Source organism: Sorex fumeus, unplaced genomic scaffold (assembly GCF_029834395.1).
Source record: "Sorex fumeus unplaced genomic scaffold, SorFum_2.1 ptg000043l, whole genome shotgun sequence".
NCBI lineage: Eukaryota > Metazoa > Chordata > Mammalia > Eulipotyphla > Soricidae > Sorex > Sorex fumeus.
The window spans coordinates 43,712,605-43,732,893 of record NW_026606100.1 but is presented as its reverse complement, the minus strand read 5'-3'; the positions used below and the strand labels follow the sequence as shown (position 1 = coordinate 43,732,893).

General features: G+C 46.5%; 1 protein-coding gene across 2 annotated transcripts in view; it reads left to right on the top strand.

Moving 5' to 3' along the window:
• ABLIM1 (actin binding LIM protein 1) overlaps nt 1-20,289 on the top strand; it is a 318,451-nt gene that overhangs the window by 118,933 nt on the left and 179,229 nt on the right. The gene's annotated exons all lie outside the window — the stretch shown is intronic.

The window sequence follows — 20,289 nt, the reverse complement described above, 5'->3', positions numbered from 1 at the left end:
ACTCCTGGCTCATGCACTCAGGAATCACTCCTGGTGGTGCTCGGGGGACCATATGGGATGCTGGGAATCGAACCTGTGTTGGCCATGTTGGCTGCGTGCAAGGCAAACACCCTACCCGCTGTGCTATTGCTCCAGCCCCCAAGGCAAGGATTTCTAATATTGCAGGAACTTATTGGAAATGTTTTTTTTTTTCCAGAGAAGCTCATCAAAATTTGGTCACACATTTATTTGCATCGGGATGAGACAGAGAAAGGCCAATCTGAGGACAGAGATTTATAGGGGTGCTTTATTGATGGGGATGACACCTCCCCAACCACTCTTACTTATTATAAAAGCTAGAGCTACAATTAGTGTGGGAGACAAAGGGTTAGGAGGTAGACCCTTGGAACACAAAGTGAAGCTAATTAAGCCAGAAAGTGTTCCTGGAAGATTTGGACAACAGATAGAGGAGAGCGGACCTAGATTAAGGTTAGGTGACCAAAGGGAGTCAAGTGGTTTTGTTCTGTTTTAGTGGCATTACTGAGATGTAATTCATGTGATGCACAGTCTGTCACCCATGGAAAGTGTGCACGTCAGTGGTTTTGAGTATTTATTTGTGCTGACCCTTGTGACTGTTGGCACAGTGGATTGGGAGATTGTCTCAAAGAGAATCCTGGACCTATTATCCCCTCCCCCACCCACCATCCAATATTAAACTCTCCATTCCCACCTCTCAGCCTTAGGAAACTGTTAATCTACTTTCTGACTCTAGAGTTACTTGGAGCATTTCATACAAGTGGAATTATCTCATATATGGCCCTTTGTGTCTATCTATTTTCTTTGTCTTCTGGTATTGTAGCATGTACCAAACTTCATTCGCAATAATGGATAAATTTCTTTTTTTATACAAGGATAAATAGATCCTTGTTTATCCTTCATCAGTTGATGGACACTTGGGTTTTTCTTGCCTGTATTATGAGTAATGCTGCTCTCAACATCTGTGTACACATGTTTGCATGGACTTACACCAAGGTGTGGAATTTCTGGGTCACGTAGTCATTTATGTTTGACCTGATGAGGAACCACCCAGACTGTTTGTTTGCACAGTGGTTGTGCCATTTGATATTCCCATCACAGTGTCTGAAGGCCCCATTCCTCCACATCCTTGCCCACACTTGTCATGATCAGACTTTTGGGTTCCTGTCATCCAATTGGGTGAAAACGTGGTGCTTCATTGCGGCTGTTTTGAGATTGGAGAGGAGGGTCAGGCCCCCAGCAGCACAAAGGCAGGAAGTTTCACCTGCCAGATGCTGGCGGTGCCTGATGCTAATGGCTCCTTGGCCCTCTTCCCCTCCAAGTCCCTGCTTCACTCGCCTGAAAAGGATGACTCACCCTTTTCAGGCTAGCCAGGAGGGAAATCACAGCTTCTGCCCCCAGCTGCCTTCTATGCTGCCCTAGAAAAACTGTTCAGAACCAGCTGGTCATGACACTCCGGGTACCTCTCTCAAATACCAGCTTTGCATGCAGACAGACACCCAACATCCCTTTATTGCGGAATCAAGTTTTTTCCACAGTTAGGAAGGGAAGCTAAACATGTAGATTTCTGTTGGAGCTAACATTTTGTTGTGAATGAGTTTGGTGTGCCTAATGAATACTTCCACTGAAAGAGATTTGGATCAGTTGTTTTGGGAATGAGCACATGAAAGAGATATGCTCTGCCCATAGGAAAAGGCAGGAAATCAAGGGGAGACCAGCTTGAATGAGAACATGCTAGAGCAATGTCTTGTCGGTAGACTCAGTCACAAGGGAGCAAGAGAATGAATAGCATCAATGAGAGTTCTGGAAAGAGCACCGATGCTGGGGAGATGCATATCTCAGCAGAGACAGGTAAAGACACACTGGAGGCAGTTGAGATAGAGAAGGGACCACTAAGGATAATTGGAAATGATTGCTCTGGATAAGAACTGTGTGCTGAAAGCAGGTAAAGGAACAAGCATGATGACCTCTAGTATCTGTGTTGCAAACCATAATGCCCAAAAGAAGAGAGGAAGAGAGGGAGGGAGAAGGAGAGAGAGAGAGAGAGGGATAGGGGCAGAGAGAGAGGCAGAGAGAGAGAGTGTGCGTGAGAGAGCAAATGCCTGCCATGGAGGCAGGTGGAGGGAGGAGGTGGTGGTGTTAGGGAAACTGGGGACATTGGTGGTGGAAATGTACACTTGTGGAGGGTTGGTTGCTGGAGCATTGTATGACTGAAACCCGACCATGAACAGCTTTGTAACTGTGTATCTCAATAGTGATTATATGGAGCGATAGCACAGCGGTAGGGAGTTTGCCTTGCACGCAGCCAACATGGCCAACCTGAGTTCGATTCCTCTGCCCCTCTCGGAGAGCCCAGCAAGCTACCGAGAGTATCTCACCTGCACGGCAGAGCCTGGCAAGCTCCCCGTGACGTATTCGATATGCCAAACACAGTAACAACAAAGTCTCCAATGGAGACGTTACTGGGCCCGCTCGAGCAAATCGATGATCAACGGGAGGGCCTTTACCTTTTATCTTTATATATATATATATAATACTTGGAGGAGTAGTTCAATGTGTAGTTTTTGGATTAGACATTACAGACTTTGAGTCCCTGAACTTCTGGTTATGAGTGTTTGGGAAATTAGTCATCATTTCTTCATTTGTAAGATAGGCAGAAGAATGCCTGCCTGGTGTGATTATTATAGGTCCATATTCCTCTCTGGGATTACGTGGAGTCCTGGACAAATATTTTGCGGGTCCCTGAACATAAACCAATTTAGTTACCCAAAATCAGTGTGTTGGCAACTCAGTCTTGAAAATGGAATACCACTCCCTTTTTCCTTTGTTTGATTTGTTTGGGGGCCACATGCAACAGTGCTCAAGGGCTACTTCCAGTTCTGTGCTCAGGAGTGAAGCACTGTCCAGTACCTGGAATCCAACGCATGCCTCCAGCATGCAAAGCCTGTGCTCCAGCCCACTGAGTTATCTCTGGCCCTGATATACCACTCCATCATTTTTGCTTTGTTTTTAGGCCACACCTGGCTGTGCTCAGGACTTACTCCTGGCTCTGAGCTCAGGAGTCACTCCTCACAGGGCTTGGGGGAACCACATAAGATGTTGGGAGATTGAACCTGGGTTGGCCCTATACAAGGCAAGCACCTTACCCACTGTCCTATAACTCGGACCCATCCACTTCACCCTAGTGGAGTAATTTCTCACGTTCTGGGATTGAACCAACTCCAACCCCAGAAACAACCATGTAGGCAAAAATACTGAAACTATTCAGGACATCTGGTCAACCTCCTGCACAGCATGGGAGAGATATAAGGATCATCAGAGAGGAGGCTACAGTGCTCCACCTCAACAGACCTCACTGATAGCCCCAGCTAGTTTCACGCACCGGAAAGAGACAACCATTTTACAGGAAGGCATGTTTTAAGGTCATAGTTTTTGCTTGCTCATTTCTAAGCCTTGGTGATGATAGTTAAATGATAACATGGATTTCAGAAGTATCTGGTATAATGATAAGCACACTCTATGTTTTAGCAGTGATAATATGATAAAATTGTCGAATATTTAAAAGGTAATGATTTCTGTTACTTGTAACTGCTAGGAAACCACAGGAGCCAGTTTTGTGCTCTTCAGACCTAGCACAATACACAAGAGCCCAAGTAGTAGATTCCCAGAAAGCTGGCCTAGGTTTTCAGGGCATCCTGTTTAGAACAAGTGCTTGGAGCTAGGTTGCAACCTGCACACAGGCCTGCTTGGGCGCCCTAACAGCTCAGGAGAAGCTCCTGGAAGGACACTCAGGATGTTTAGCGAAAGCCTCCTGCAGCTGCCAGGAGACCGCAAGATGCAGTTTCCTGTTGTTGTCTGTTGTACAGCCCTGCTCTGAACTCTCAGGGCCCTGCTCTTTTCCAAGTGCCTCTGCTTGTTTCTCTCCTTTGTGAGCCTCAAAACAACACTGGGGAGCCAGCAGGGGAAGGCACTGCTTCCCCTTCTCAAGATCAGGAAAGGAATTAGCCAGAAGATGGGGGAAAAAGACAAGCAATGATAATCTGTGGATGTATAAAAATGTTGCTAGAGGAAGAAGAGATAGTACAGGGATGCCCTGTGGGCCACCAACTCAGTTCAGTCCCTGACACATATAAGGTCCCCCAGATACTGCCAAGACCCCTAAGTTTAGAGACAGGTTACTAAGTTTAGTAACCCCTGAGCACCTCAGGATGTGGACCTTTTAAATGAAGATCCCCAATTAAATAAATAAAATAGCTCCTTCCCGTGTGTCTGCCCTTTACTATGGCTAAAGTACTATTGCAGAACAGCTGTCATTCATTGAGGACCTGCTGTGTCTCAAACATTAGGCTAAGTGCTCTATAAGTTCTACTAATTTAATATTTCTGATAACTGCCACGATACTTTTATCCCTGTGTAAAGATAAGGAAGGGGAGGTATATTCAGTTTGGAACTCAGCTCAAAGCCCCACTGCAGGGAATGAAAGAGATCAATTTAGACCCGGGTTGGTTTGTGTTTTAACAATACTGCTTTGTGACCTCAGGCTGGAGCCATAGCACAGCGGGTAGGGCGTTTGCCTTGCAAGTGGCCGACCTGGGTTCAATTCCTTCATCCCTCTCAGAGAGCAAGCTACTGTGAGTATTCTGTCTGCATGGCAGAGCCTGGCAAGCTCCCCGTGGTGTATTCCATATGCCAAAAACGGTAACAACAAGTCTCACAATGGAGATGTTACTGGTTCCCACTTGAGCAAATTGATAAACAACAGGAGGACAGTGCTACAGTGCTCTGTGACTTCAGTTCTGTGACTTTATACTTACCAGATAAATGGTGATTATACTCACTGGATATCCACCATGGACAGGCCACCATGAGACCTGCTGAGCTTTGGCACACTTACCAATGGCAAACAGCCGTGCTAGTTAAATACTTGAACAACTCAAATTGGAAGAATATCATAAAATGAGTTCTTTGCCAGGAAAATTTGCAAACATTCCTTTTCCCCAATTGACAGATTCCAAGCTACCTCTCTGGCTCTCTTCCTTGTCTCTGTTGTAGATGCTCAGTGAGTCTTTGAACCTTTGTTTCTTTCCATCCTTCTGAGCTTCCTCACATAGTGCATGAGAAAGAACGTATCTGGGGCATTTACCTCTTGACCCACAAAAAAGCAGAGGTGACACCTTTACCTCAGGCTTATGAATGTCTGGAAAGAATTCCTGAACTGTGTCACTTGCTGAATACAAATACCAGGGCACAATGTTCTGGACTGGAGACCAGGAGCAAAGTAAACTTGGAATTCCCTTCCCTAGAGAAGCCAGGTGGCTGCTCTGCTTCAGGTATCTTCCTTATGCCCCTGGCTCAGTTTCCTCCAGACTCCAATACCAGAGAACATTGAGAACCTCATGTGGTATGTGTGTATGGGGGATGGTGGTGGTTATAAATGTTTGATTCTTGAGGCAGTATTAAGCTATTTCAAACTCACTAGAGTCCAACTCTCTCATTCTATAACTTTCATCTCCCCCCCTGCACCCAATTTGCCCCACTATGGTCCAAATGTCATAGGTCAGACATGTAAGTCAAAGTGGAAGGCCTTGGCCGTGTGCACTAAAGACCAGAAAGGACTTTGTTTTCCATGTATGAGGAGCCTGGAGTTTTTCCGTTACATTTTCATGGTAGCAGAGAGAACCACGTGGGGAAAATCAATCAGCAAACCTGAGACTCAGAGCTGGCGACTCCCCTTAGCTCCAAGAAGGACTGGTCTGGAAGGTAAGGCCAGGACGGCCATCTGGTTGCTCTGTCAGCCTCAGATCCTGACAGAGACTAGTGGCCGCTCTCCCATTCCTCCTGAACTCTGGGGCATTTGGCTTGTGGATGGGATGTGGGCCCTGCAAAAGAGCAGCCCCCTTAGAACCTACTGAGGATGGACACAATAGAGGTGGGGACAGTTTCTTCTAAGTCTTGGGAAAGCACAGGAGACAGAGAGATCTGGGGCTTGGGTTTCTGGTTGTAGCTTGAAGGGGCCTCCCAAGCCCAGTGGTGCTAAGGAGCGCCCATAGCCACCTCAGTAGTCCTGGGCTGGACTGGACAATGCTAGGGGGCTTTGAGGTGCCAGGGATGGAACCAGGGTTGGCTGGACTCAAGGTGTGTGAGCTGACCCCGGTCCTGCTCTCTGCTGCATTTTCCTTTGATCCCTAGGTCTGTCACCTGGTCTTGTGGCTTCCTGTTCCATTCCCAGAGTCATTTTTGTGGGCTCTTGCCTTCCGACCATTACCCCCCACACATATGTCTTCATATCAGATGTGTGAATGGGCCCATTCACTGCGGGCCTCTCTCCGGCCCAGCCATTCCGCAGCCTGGGGCAGCCTTCCTGGTCTGTGGGCAGCTTGACTCAGCCCAGGCCTCCACCGCCCCAACCTCTCCAGAGCTGGACATGGCTCTGTGAGAATGGCCTCCCTCTCTGAGAGGGAGAGAGGGAGCTGGAGTTTCTGTCTGAGGGAACGAAGAGAGATTCCTTCCCATTCTGTTCTGTCCCATGTAATTCCTGGCATGGGATAAGGATGTGAGGAGACAAGTCACTGCACAGAAATCAGGTCACTCGGGGAGAGAACAGCAGGCATGGGATTGCCTCCTTGCCTCAGGCCCGGGTGGTGTGGCGGGCGATCTCTGGCCTGTGGTGCTCTGCTGCCTGGAACCCAGCACGCCCCGTGTGGTTTAGAGGAAAGCCCTGGGCTAGGACTTAATTAACCCACAGCCTCAGTCTTAGCACTTGGCGCTGAATTGTGTCTGCACTAAAGGTATTAGCAGGACTAAATGAACTAGAAATGTCAAAGAAGAAAATATTCTTGCATCAGGAGACTTTCAAGGTTTATTCCCCCCCCCCCCTTCTCTTCCCAGCCCAAATATGTGAGAAGCAAAAAAAATAGTTTGGGAATAAATACAATTGGCTTTCAGAGGAAGGAGGGCTAAGCTGGGCCTGGGGTGGTCAGGGAAGATGAGGAATTTGAGCTGGAAGACAGGTAAGACTTATCCCAAAATCTGACTGAAAGAGAACTACCCCAGTGATAGGAGAGTAGAAAGAAAGAAACTCTCTCTCTCTCTCTCTCTCTCTCTCTCTCTCTCTCTCTCTCTTTTTCCTGTTTCATTCAGCCTGGGTTTGTTTCTCTGTTTTTATTTATTTTGGCTCAGAAAAGTGGACAAGTAACTATTTTCACAGGAAGTGATCCCATCTAATTTATTTCTTTGAGTAGCTAAATACGCCAAAATGCCCCATTAGTTTTAATCATGTGTACTTAAGAATGAATCTTAATTAAAGTCAGAAGGTAAGGTAGGCTGTTTAAGTGTACTGCTTAGCTTTGCGTTTGTTATCCTGGCTTTAAAATAATATGATTCTTACTGAAAGTGTCTGTGCAGAAACCCCAATTTAGCATCCCATGGTCCTTATGATTCTGGGGCCAGGGGTGGTGCTGTCATGGGTCGGTGCTGATCTGGACTAGCCCCGCGATGCAGAACGCAGGCTACTCATGGAGGTTGTAAGTGCACTGGGTGCTCATATAGCCAGCTGAGGAGAGGCTGTGTCCCCAGGAAGCCCATAGAGGCTTCCAGCAGGATTGACTGTGCCCTTAGCTGGGATGGGGAGGCACCACACCCAGAATTCAGTGAAGAAACCCTTTGCGTAGTCAGAACTGACTTGACACCAAATGTCAGTGTCAGAGTTCCAAATGGGCTGGACTGTGCCTCTGAATTCTAGCTGTCCAAAGGGACGTTAGGGAAGTCATTGTCATTAGTTTCTTGCTGAGAGTGGGTGGTCCAGAGAGGGAAGAGGATTCTTCTGAGGTCTGTAGTTTAATGAGAGGAGGGAGTAGGCGAAGTTAGCCTCCTTGCTGACCTGTGCAGAAGAGATGACCAATGTTAGCATGGTGGGACTGGGTTGGGGATCTGGGCAGTTGGACACTGGTGGAGAGTGAGGTGTTAGGACACTTTGCATGATACTATCAGTAACTATTGTAAACCACAGGCCTAAAATAAAGTTATTTAAAAAATGACCATGGGCCAGAGAATTAGTACAGTGGGTAAGATTTTTGCCTTGCACATGCCAACCTGACATCCCAAATGGTACCCTGAGCATTGCCCGAAGTGATTCCTGAATGCAGAGCCATTAGTAACCCCTGTGCTGGATGTAACCCAAAAACAATCAAAAAAGAGGGTAACCTTCACCTTTGGGTACCTTTGTCCTTGCTTCTAGCTACTTGTCTATATGTCTGTTACCAGGTTGTAAGGTTCTTATTGACAAGAAACTGATTTTAATGTTTTTTCTCAGGGGTATAACACAGTGCTTGGAAAATGAAGGTGCTCTATGCTTTTTTCCAACTGAAATATCATTCACATGCTTATCACAAAACTATAACACAAAATTATCATTCACATAAAACCACACCGCTCTAACATGTCCAGTTCCTTGTTTTAGTAAGGTCACAAAGTTGTGTAACCACCACTCTCTAATGCAGAGCATTTAAATTGCCCTCAAAAGCACCCTGTATCTCAGGATGATCTACCTCCCCTCACCTCCCTGTACTTCTGGATGCCTCAGCAGTTACATCCACACCATACAAAGCTGTCACCCAGTTAAAAAGCTACTCCAGCCTTACTGTCCTGAAAAAAAATACTGAATGCCCCGAACAAACATGATGACCTCTTAGTACCTATATTGAAAACCAAAATGCACAAAAGTAGAGGTATGCTTAGGATAGAGTTGGGATGGTCGGAGGGAAATGGGGAACATTGGTGGTGGGGAATGTACACTGATGGAGGGATGGATGTTGGATCATTGTATGACTGAAAATCAATCATGAACAGCTTTGTAATGGTCTATGTCATGAATATGCAATAAAATTTTTAAATAAAGTAATGTGGAATTCATGCCTGCTCAAGTAAGGTTAATCAGTAGCTGAATAAATATCAGTACTCCTACATTAAAAAAAAAAACACCCTGTGTCCATTAACAGTCGTTCCGGTTATTAACATTCTGCTGCCCCTGGCAACTATTGATTGTACTTAATTCCTGTCTCAGTAGATTTGACTGTCCTGGATATTTCATGTCATTGGAGTCACAGCAGAGGTGCTTTTTTGTGTGTCTGGTTTCCTTCACTTAGCATAATGTCTTCATGGTAGAAATGTTACAGCCTCCATTTACTTAAATTTTACCTCTTGGTCTCTTGGATTACCTTGGCGCCACCAGGGCTCTATGACCCCCAGTAGAGAAACACTGCTTTAAGGTCTACAGTCCTGCTGGGTAGAGAGAGGGACGGTCTTTACTTGAATGAATCAGCTGCCCTTTCTTCCTCCAGCAGGTCCTTACATTATGTGGCTGTCAAGTTTTGTTTGGTTGCTATTTTGTCATCTTTCCTCATCACCCAAGTTCTAGGGTCAGGGATAGCAAGTGAAATGAATCAGATCACGTCATCAGTGTTCTGACTCATTGTTTCTAGAAGCTTCCAGCTCACAGGCAGGCTCTCTTCTGGGCCAGGGGAGCAGAGAAGGGTGCTCATGACATAAAGAGCTCCCCAGGCAGAGTGGAAAGACAGAAATTGTTAGTGCCGCTACCAGAAGCCGGCCCACCCCGTTTCTGTCCACTGTCCCCTGGGTCATTTTGTAAGGTTATTTCTGACATCACATGATTATTTTGTGGTGTTTCACAAGGGCTCTCTGTTTGGTACAATTCCCAGTTCTGCTTCATATCACTCTTTCCCAAAGCTCACGCGAATGCTTCGAGTAGTAGCTGGATCCGTTCATCTGTTACCTTTTCCTTGGGCCAGACTCCTCTTTATTTATTTATTTATTTTTAAATTGAATTACTTTGAGACACACCCTTACAAAGCTATTCATAATTAGGTTTCAGTCTAACCGTGTTCCAACACCCATCCCTCCACCATTGTACATTTCCCAGCACCAGTGTCCCCAGTCTGCCTCTCATCACCCCCCACCCCCACCCCCACCCCCCTCTATGGCAGGTGCTTTTCTTCTCATCTCTTTCTCTGTCTCTCTCTGTCTATCTGTCTGTCTCTCTCTCTCCTCTCTTGGGCATTGTGGTTTGCAATACAGTTGCTGAAAGGTTATCAGTAATATCCCTTTGCCTACTTTGAACACTCAGTTCTTTTCCAGTGTGATCATTTCCAGCTATTATTGTCATACTGTTCCTGACTGCATTCATTTGTGGTATATAAATATATTTTATGAGATATATATATATATATATATATAAAGACTAATATCCATGCCCAGGGAAAACAGGAGCCAAAGTGTTGGGGGGGAAGGAGTGTGCAGGGTAGGTCAGACAGACTGATCTTTTTTTTTTAATTTATTTATTTGCTTTTTGGATCACACCCAGCAATGCACAGGGGTTACTCCTGGCTCTGTACTCAGGAATCACTACTGGCGGTGCTCAGGGGACCATATGGGATGCAGGGAATCGAACCTGGGTCAGCTGCGTGCAAGGCAAACGCCCTACCAGCAGTGCTATCACTCCAGCCCCAAGACAGACTGATCTTTAAAGGGAAGAGTCTGACTCACAGGTCACGTGGTAGCTAGCACTATTGTACTCAGGACTGGCCCTTCGGTCAGTAACTGGTTGTTGAGGCAGCAGCAGGGCTGATTCGATGGAAATACTGGGTGAGACTAATCTCTTTAGCAGTGCTTGAACAGAACAGGACTTCACATGGATCGTGGCTCATCTGGTCTGCTTGAAGAGCTCAGAGAGGACACAGGTAGTTACTCCCGGTCTGTATCTTTATTAGCTTCTTTAAGTACTGGGGGAGATGCAGTCCATTCTACTCCTGTAGCAGCTGGTGAAAAAAATGTTGCACCCAAACAACTTTCTATCACTCCTCCTGGGTTGGGGAGAGCCACATCCGATCCCTGTGTCCTTTGTGTCTTCTGAATGCCAACCAGCATCTCTTCTCTCAGGCATTTTCTCTGAATTCTATTCCTTCCTCCCTCTTTTTAGAATTGCTGATATTCTTTTAATTTTTTTCAGAGGTGGTATCCCTTCATTTACATTTTTTTATTAATTAACTAATTAATTTTTTAAATTAAATCTCCGTGATCATGAACGATCAAGATCATGAACGATCGGTTTGAGGCCCTTCATGTTCCCAGAGTGAACAGATGCCATTGGGCTACACTAGCACGCGACAGGGACAAATGGAGACGTTACTGGCACCAGCTCGAGCAAATCGAGGACTAACAGGAAGTTAAGTGATTAAGTGAAATCTCCGTGAGATGCAGTTGCAAAGCTTTCATGATCAGGTTTCAGTAATACAATGTTCCAACACCCATCCTTCCACCAGCGATAGCACAGCGGGTAAGGCGTTCGCCTTACACGCGGCCAACATGGCCGACCCGAGTTCGATTCCTCCGCCCCTCTCGGAGAGCCTGGCAAGCTACCGAGAGTATTCAATATGCCAGACACAGTAACAACAAAGTCTCCAATGGAGACGTTACTGGGCCCACTCGAGCAAATCGACGATCAACGGGAGGGCCTTTACCTTTACCTTTACCTAATATCTCCCATGTCTCTCCTGCCATCACCCCCACACCCCCAGACTGCCTCGATGGCAGGCACTTTTCTTCTTTGTCTCTTTCTATATATACATACTTTAGGGCTGGAGCGACAGCACAGTGGTAGGGTGCAAATGCCTTGCGTGCAGCCAGCCCGGCTGAGCCGGGTTCAATTCTTCCACCCCCTCTCGAAGAGCCCAGCAAGCTACCGAGAGTATCTCACCCGCATGGCAAAGCCTGGCAAGCTACCTGTGATGTGTTCAATATGCCAAACACAGTAACCACAACTCTCACAATGGAGACATTACTGGGCACGCTCAAGCAAAATCAATGAACAATGGGAGGACAGTGTTTGTTTGTTTGTTTTAGGGGCATTATGGTTTGTAGTGGGCTGGAGCGATAGCACAGCAGTAGGGTATTTGCCTTGCATGCAGCCCACCTGGCCAACCCAGGTTCGATTCCTCCACCCCTCTCGGAGAGTCTGGCAAGCTACCAAGAGTATCTCACCACCACGGCAAAGCATGGCAAGCTCCCTGTGACATATTCGATGTGCCAAACACAGTAACAAGTATCACAATGTTACTGGGCCCGCTTGAGCAAATCGATGAACAATGGCAGGACAGTGCAGTGCTATGGTTTGTAGTACAGATACTGATGTTCTTGCACAACTTGAGTGTAAGCTGCTGAGGGGCTTCCTGTAGATACTTTGGAGACTGGATGTCTGCCTTATTCAGCAAAAAAAATAAAATAAAATAAAATAATGAATGATTCAGCTGTGTTTTCATTCCTCGACTTCCCTGATTTTTGCTTTCAGTTGTGCAATGCTACATCTTTTTTCTGGTTTCGTGACTTTGCTTTTAACCGTGTGCAAATGTCATAGCCAATGGCACTTATTGATAAATGTTCAATACGGTTAGCACACTTCATTCAGAATGGGGGTGAGAGGATTGTAAGAATTATAGCCCAAACCAAGAAGAATTCAATGTCTAAATGTTTCCCTTCCTGTTCTCTCTCGAATCACCCCAAGCCCCAACACCCAGATCCAGTATTCATTAATGATGTTTTCCATTTTCCTGGAAAATGATGAGAGGGGAGGAAGAGAAGAAAGCTACCTCCTCTAACCTTCAGAAATACAGCCAGCGAGGCATATGGCATATGGGGAGGAAGAAAAAGTTACCTCCTATAACCTCTTTCAGAAATATAGCCTGTACGGCAGATGGCATATAGTAGGAAAGTTTGGGTAGAATTATAGCAGTAGGATGACATTTAACATTTTAAGAGCGCCCATGCACATATCTATGTAAACACAACAGAATATCACTATAAAAATGACTCACTTCTGAAGAGCTTGATTAATATCCCAAGTCCTACCTTTCACTCTAAAATATAATCGAAGGCTTAAAAGGCATTTGGAAATATTGGAATATTTGGAATATTTCTAAGTCGTTGTTCATTCTTACCCATTATCAGAGCTAATCAGTAGGAAACTCAAATTTATTTACATATTTTAAGAAAAAAAGTCACTGCACTGCAAAATGTGTGTAGCTTCTATTTTGTCTGTGCAATAAAATATCAAAGTAATTCTTGATTCTCTTGAGGTAAAGAACATTTCTTCTGATGACTCCATTTGATCTTTTCAAGGTATTTTATTTAGATTCTGTCTCTGGAATCTAAAGTAGAAGACTAAGTTAAAGGAATCAAGACAAATTTTTCTTTTCTCTTTGCTGGAATAAAAATGTGGGTAATTTGGGTTCCTCATTGTATTAAACTCCCTCTCCCCCCTACTTAAAAAAAAAAAAAAGCAGGTCCTGAGAGAAGTACTTGCGGACAAGTTTTTTGTTTTTTATTTGCCAGGTGCTCTAAGAAACACTAGTATAGCTGTGACACTAAATAACACATCCTTTTTCAAATGCTTCTTAAGGTGAATAAAATTCAGTTGATCAGGAACTTTAGGAGAAGATTCCAGAACACACCTCAGGCATAACCCAGGACAAACTAGGATATTACCCTATCACATGCCCTACTGGTATTGCTGAAAACTGCTTTCAGACACATTAAATCACTCACTGTCATGTTTCAGGAACCAGCATTGGCCTGGAGAAGAGAATGCCGGAAGTCAGGAGAGGGAAGAATGTGGGAGTGGTGGGGTAGCACAGGGGTTAAGGCTCTTGCCTTCTTGTGACCATCCCATTCATTTTCAGCACCACTGCGGTGCCCAGAGAATCACCAGACACTGTCCAGGAGGCCCGGGGCACTGTCAGATGTAGCCCCAGAGGCCTGGAGCATCACTGGAGTGGCCCTGTAGCCCCCGACATTCAGGGGAACTAAGCATCACCACATCCTCAGGCCATTGCATCCAACTGCAGGTCCAGCTGACTGAGAGAAGCCAGGCGGGCCCATCAGCTCCGAAGTATCTCTCAGGAAGCTCAAGAAAGAGGGTGCACTATGTATGAGGACCAGGACAGGGAGGTCTCCCAGTGACCCAGGAAACACTGGCCCGCCAGGCCCCAGGAGGCACCCAGTGCTGCGGGCTGCCGAGTAGAGGGCTGTGCCCTGCTTTCCTCCTGCCCACTTGGCTTCCTCTGCTGCTGAGTCTCTGCCAAGCCCGCCCGGGTCTGACCTTGATCTTTCCTGACAGTGACCTGCCACTGACTGTGACTTTTCAGAGTTCCAGTAGGGAAAATCTCACTGACAGGGTTCCTTTTTTATTCTCTTTCTTTCTTTCTTTCTTTCTTTCTTTCTTTCTTTCTTTCTTTCTTCCTTCCTTCCTTCCTTTCTTTCTTTCTTTCTTTCTTTCTTCCACTTTTTGTGTCACACCCAGCGTTGCTCAGGGGTTTCTCCAGGCTCTCCCTCAGGAATCACTCCTGACAGTGCTCGGGAGAAACCACATGGGATGCCGGGGACTGAACCCTGGTTGGCCACACTCAAAGCAAACGCCCTACCTGTGGTACTATCATTCCAGCCCCGAGTTTCTCTTTTTCATGAAAGAATATAGCATGAGTGCCTGGCCGAGGTGTACTGGTTTCCCTAAAACCCCATCCTGCATCTGCAGATGATTCAGCCAGCCAGGGCCAGGGTGAGACCACATTTAGCTCAGTGCCTGCTCCAAGGAATGCTAGATTGGGGAGAAAAGAGGGAGAGTTAGTTGGGAGGGAAGAGGACAGGCAAGATTAGGGGCATGCCATTGAATTCCCATTTCTTAAGAATCCCGGAGGTGCGTTTGCTCCATGGAACCATTGACCTTACCCAGTCCAGGAACTGGGGGGTCAGACAGGAGACCAGCAAGGAGACATTGCATAAATCTTGAAGTAAAGAGGAATTAACTAGGTGACTGTGCTTCCAGATGCTTCCATGAGAATCTTGAACTGGCTGGTGAAGGTATCCTTGACCTGCTGGGAAGACACAAGACAGTAAAACTCCATGCATCTCCCCTCGTCTTGTTTTGTTTGTTTGTTTGTTTGTTTTGCTTTTTGGGTCACACCCAGCCGACGCTCAGGGGTTACTCCTGGCTCTGCACTCAGGAATCACTCCTGGCGGTGCTTGAGAGACCATATGGGATGCTGGGAATTGAACCCGGGTCAGCCGTGTGCAAGGCAAATGCCCTACCCGCTGTACTATTGCTCCAGTCCCTCCCCTCGTCTTGTTTAGTTATAATAGTGTCTTTAGTTTGTTCTTTGCTTTCTTTGCTCAAAATATACCCGTGATTCAGTGCCTGGGGGAGGGTTTGACGTTTCCCGGCACTCACCACTGCTCCTTTGTCATGGGCTATGTGCTCCTGAGTTCTCCCTGACCCTTGTCTTCATTGGCTTCTTATTATTGTCAAACTGAGTTCCTAGTAAGGGTTCATGGTGCTGTGTCCAAGTCCTTTTGTGTTTCTGAGCTGTGCCTGTTGCCTTCCTGCATGAGTAGCACTGGCTGGGTGTAATATTCTCGGAAACACCCTTCCCTTGGAGACTTCCAGGTTTTACCCCACTGTCTTCTCTGCATCCACATGGCTGTGAAGAAGCCTGAGGTGTGCCTGCATCTTTCTATTTTGGTCAGTGTTAGGTTTCTTCTGTCCAGGTGTGTGAAGAATAGTGTCTTGAGAAGTTCGAAAGCTTAAACTAGGTCTTGGAGTTAGCATTTCTGCATCACATTTTTGCCCACCTTGTATCTAGACTCTTCAGAGCTGCAAGTTCAAACTTACCTTCACGATGAATCATGAATCACGACCATCCTGTTATTCGTTGATTACCTCGAGCAGGCCCCAGTAACGTCTCCTTCATCCTAGCCCTGAGATTATATTCAAGGCTCTTTAGGAGAATGAGACCCATCATTGTTACTGATATTTGGCATATTGGGTACGCCACGGGGAGTTTGCCAGACTCTGCCGTGTGGGCAGGTTACATTCGGTAGCCTGGCAGTTTGTCCAAAGTAGGAATGAGATAATAAGATGTCATAAAAAGATGTCGCGCGGCCACAAATGCGGCTGCGCAGTTCCGGGAGCTGGTTTTTATAGTCTCTGAGTCTTGGCCGTTGATGGGATTACACGGCGCCAGGGGGCCAGTTGGTGGGAGTGACCCCCGCCTACTGGAATTTGGAGGATCTGGGTGGAGGATGCTCAGCCCCCATCCGAGTAGGCTTGGAGATCTCAGCCCCGGGACCCGCATGCCTTTGTTCCTCTGCCGGTACCTTCAGGTGTGCAGAGAGTGGTCTCAGCATGGTGGTGGCTGGTCCTGGAGGTCTTCGGCTGCCGGAGCCCTGGTCAGGGTGGGGAGGAAAGCTCAATTTACCTTCAGTTCAGGGAAATTCTTAGATTACCTACTTCCAGGGCATACCTTTTTCCCCATTTTCTTTCTTTCTACTTCAGTTGGTTTACACTCATTGATTTAGGCTCTTTATTTTGGATTCACTGAGATCTTCTCAAATCCTTTCTGTGCTTGGAAGCTGTATTTTATCCACGTTTGTTTTGGTTGCTGCTTCATTTATTATCTGGGCTACTCTCTTAGTCCTCCTCTTTTCCTATAATCTTGCGTTTAATCATCCTGGAGCCCATTCCTTATTTTGCGGAATATTCAGCATCTGCGCCTGAGCCCACCTCACTCGGTTCACTCTACTCGCCACTCTTATCACCGGCCAGTAGGACCCGGGCAGATGGCAATCAGATGAAGGAAGTCTTTGGTGGCTTCCATCTCCCATGGACAAAGCCAGGGCCCTTGGAATGAAAGGCCAAGGCCACTTCTTTCTGGTTGAATTCCTTTGCATTTTATTTTATTGTTTTGCTTTTTGGGTCACACCTGGTGATACACAGGGGTTACTCCTGGCTCTGCCTCAGGAATCACCCCTGGCGGTACTTGGGGGACCATATGGGATGCTGGGAATCGAACCTGGGTAGGCTGTGTGCAAGGCAAACACCGTACCTGTTGTGTATCACTCCTTCCCCACTGGTTCAATTCCTGGCATCCTATATGGTCCCCTGAACCCACCCGGAGTTATCTCTGAGAACAGAGCCAGCAGTAATTCCTGAGCACTGCTGGGTGAATCTTCTACCCCCCCCCAAAAAAAAAAGAAAAAACAACAACTAGAACTTGCAGAATTCTGTCTTAGTTTGAGGTGTATTGCTTCAAGACAGCAAACAGGAACCAGAACTACTGTTCCTCATTACACCCTGTCTGGGGGCCAAGCACTCTCCTCCCCTCCCCACCTGTTCTTATGTGCAGGGCCTGGTACAAATGGAAGGTGTGGGGCTCCTTGTTCATTGTGCAAGTAGAGAAGAGGTCATAAAAGAACTGAAATATTAAACTTTTTTATTCCATGGGCTTTTTCTCAGCTTGTCCCAGTACTTGGGTTTGCTATTTAGCATTGTCCTAAATAAAGCAACATTAACAAGGATGAACGTGCATTGTCCCTTTCGTGTACATATTACGAAGTGCTGTTAGGAATGCAGGCAGGTGCCAGGGCATTGAACTCTCCTGCCAAGTCACCGGAATGCCACCATTCCTGTTTCTGAGATCTGAGAGTCTTGGTCTCACATCTCTTCCATGGGAGAGTGAATCCAGCACTCATTGGCTGGCTTTCCCAGAACACCAGAGCTGCCCTGGTCACCTCTCTGTACCCTGCTTTTGGCAGATGGGCCACACTTACCTGCCTGTGCCTTGAGTCCCGGAGACTCCCGTGACTCCCGGCTCCACTGGAATTCTGAGTCCATGGAGTGCCACAAACCCCATGTGGAGGGCCGGGCAATGGCAGACACACACATGGCCCAGACCTTTCTACTCCGTTCCGTTGCCCCATCAGGCTTCATGTATAAAGCTCACAGAGAGGGCTGGAGCTATAGCACAGCGGGGAGGGTGTATGCCTTGCACCCTGCTGACCTGGGTTCGATTCTCAGCATCCCATATGATCCCCCGAGCATCTCCAGGAGTAATTCCTGAGTGCAGAGCCAGGAGTAACTCCTGGGCATCTCCAGGTGTGACCCAAAAAGCAAAAGAAAGAAAAAAAGAAAGAAGGAAGGAAGGAAGGAGAGAGAAAGAAAAGAAAGAAAGAAAGAAAGAAAGAAAGAAAGAAAGGCAAGCAAGCTCACAGAGAAGATGGTTACAGTGTTGAATATGGCAGCAGTCAAGCATGAAACCAAATGGCATTCCCTTCTCACAGCCCGGGAACTAAAGGCCCCTTGTTACTATATAGAATCACAGAACCAGCCATATCCGTATTATTAGTCTCACCAATGAGACTGCTCAAACCCAGAGCAGGAAGTAATGTGCCAGGGCTCCTCAACCCGCATGGAGCTGGGCTTCACCTGCTGGCTGTGTTTTATCCAGTGAATATAAAAAGGTGGGGTAGAATGGAATCATCCCCACAGTCCATAGACCAGATCCCAGAACTTTCCACCCATTTCTAAATAAGTGTGTGACCTCGGGCCAGTGTACTTTCCACTTCAGCTTGGTCTGGAGGCATGCATGGAATGAATGCCTTGTGTTTTGTGCACGTTGTGTGTCTTTACAAACCATGGCATGAGCTGCCCGCGCCTTCTCCCTTCGTCCCAATAACTAGAGAAACTTGCCGAGACTTGTGTTGGGTGACAGTGACGTCTGTCTTGTGAAAGCAGATGCGGCAATGGCTTTATTTAGCCTCTCCCTCTGAGAACGACTGTACTGTCCAAGGAGAGTGAACAAGAGGTGGTTTTCTGGAGGGGTGGATCAGGGCATGATTAGAGCTGCAAGGCCAAATGCGGGAAGGCCCAGGTAAGATTTGAAAGCCTTTGCAAAATTCGGTGACTCCCACTTCCAGCGTTCTCTTCACCCTGTCTCGGTGTAAGCCACAGGAGTCCTGTTCCTGGAGCGTGACTAGAGGATGAATAACTGAGTCTGTTCTCCAGAGATGTGACCCACCATGTGGGTCTGTCTACACTGTGCTCCCTGTCTAGCGAAGGGTGAGCCCAGCAGGTCACGGTGATGATGCAGTTCACCTAGCAGGACCCATCCAAAGAACATTGTAACAAAAGCCAAAGGTGGTCAAGAACATTCTAATAAAAGCCAAAGTATTAGGGGAAAAGATCAGCTGACCCAGAAAGGGCCAGAGAGAACCTTGCGTTGTGCCAGGCCACCTGAAAAATGCCAAGGAAGTTGCCATTCATTTAGTGCAGCTTGGTGAGAAGCTGAGTGCGTGTGTGTGTGTGTGTGTGTGTGTGTGTGTGTGTGTGCACGCACGCGCACGTGTGCAGTGTAAGGAGCCTAGAACACTGCCTGGCATGTGTGAGCAATTGTGGAGGCATGGGTGGGCATAAAGAGGACTTTGAAGAGTGACCACCCTTCATTTCCTTCTCAACTGGCTTCTCTCCGCTAGCATGATTGGTTTGCATCTTGGCAAAACGTCTCAGTTTTCATTCAAATGGTTTGTATGTATTAATAGTTGGAATTCATGTGTAATTTATTTGAGTTGGAGTTTTCAAGCAGTCTAGTTGACTAGTAAAAAAAAAAGAGTATCTACCATCTTGACTTACTGTGGACTGGAGCGATAGCACAGTGGTAGGGCGTTTGCCTTGTGTGCAGCAGGCCCGGCCAAGCTGGGTTCGATTCTTCCGCCCCTCTCGGAGAGCCCAGCAAGCTCCCGAGAGTATCTCGCCCGCATGGCAAAGCCTGGCAAGCTACCCGTGACATATTTGATATGCCAAACACGGTAACAACGAGTCTCACAATGGAGACATTACTGGGCCCTCTCGAGCAAATCAATGAAAAAAGGGAGGGCAGCACTACAGTGCTTGACTTACTGTGGCAAGTTAGTGATATTTATTCTCTAGTATTTGTCAAATATTGTATTCTGACGTCATGCTTGTCACCAAGTAAAGACAGATAATCAAACATGATTCCTTCCCTCAGAGAGCCCACAGTATGTAACTAAAGCAAACATCTAAATCCTCTATTGTTACACACTCAAATGCAGAAGCCTTGGTGGCAGGAAGTCCCAGGGAAAAAGTTGGCATTGCCAGAGAAAGCATTAGAATCCTACATGTTAGAAAGTAGACTTTTCCCCCTAAATCCTCTTGACTGTGTTTATACTTAGAAAATATGAAGGATGAAGGTACAGTCCCTTTTGCAAATCCATGAACACTAGATCTATTGTCGCTATAGCCTAAACTACAACAAAATATTAAAAAGAAAATAAAAAGATAAAGCTAATAGCAACGGTTAAGAAATGACCTTTTCCAATATGATTCAAAGCTATTTCTGTACTTCTTTTGAATTTCTC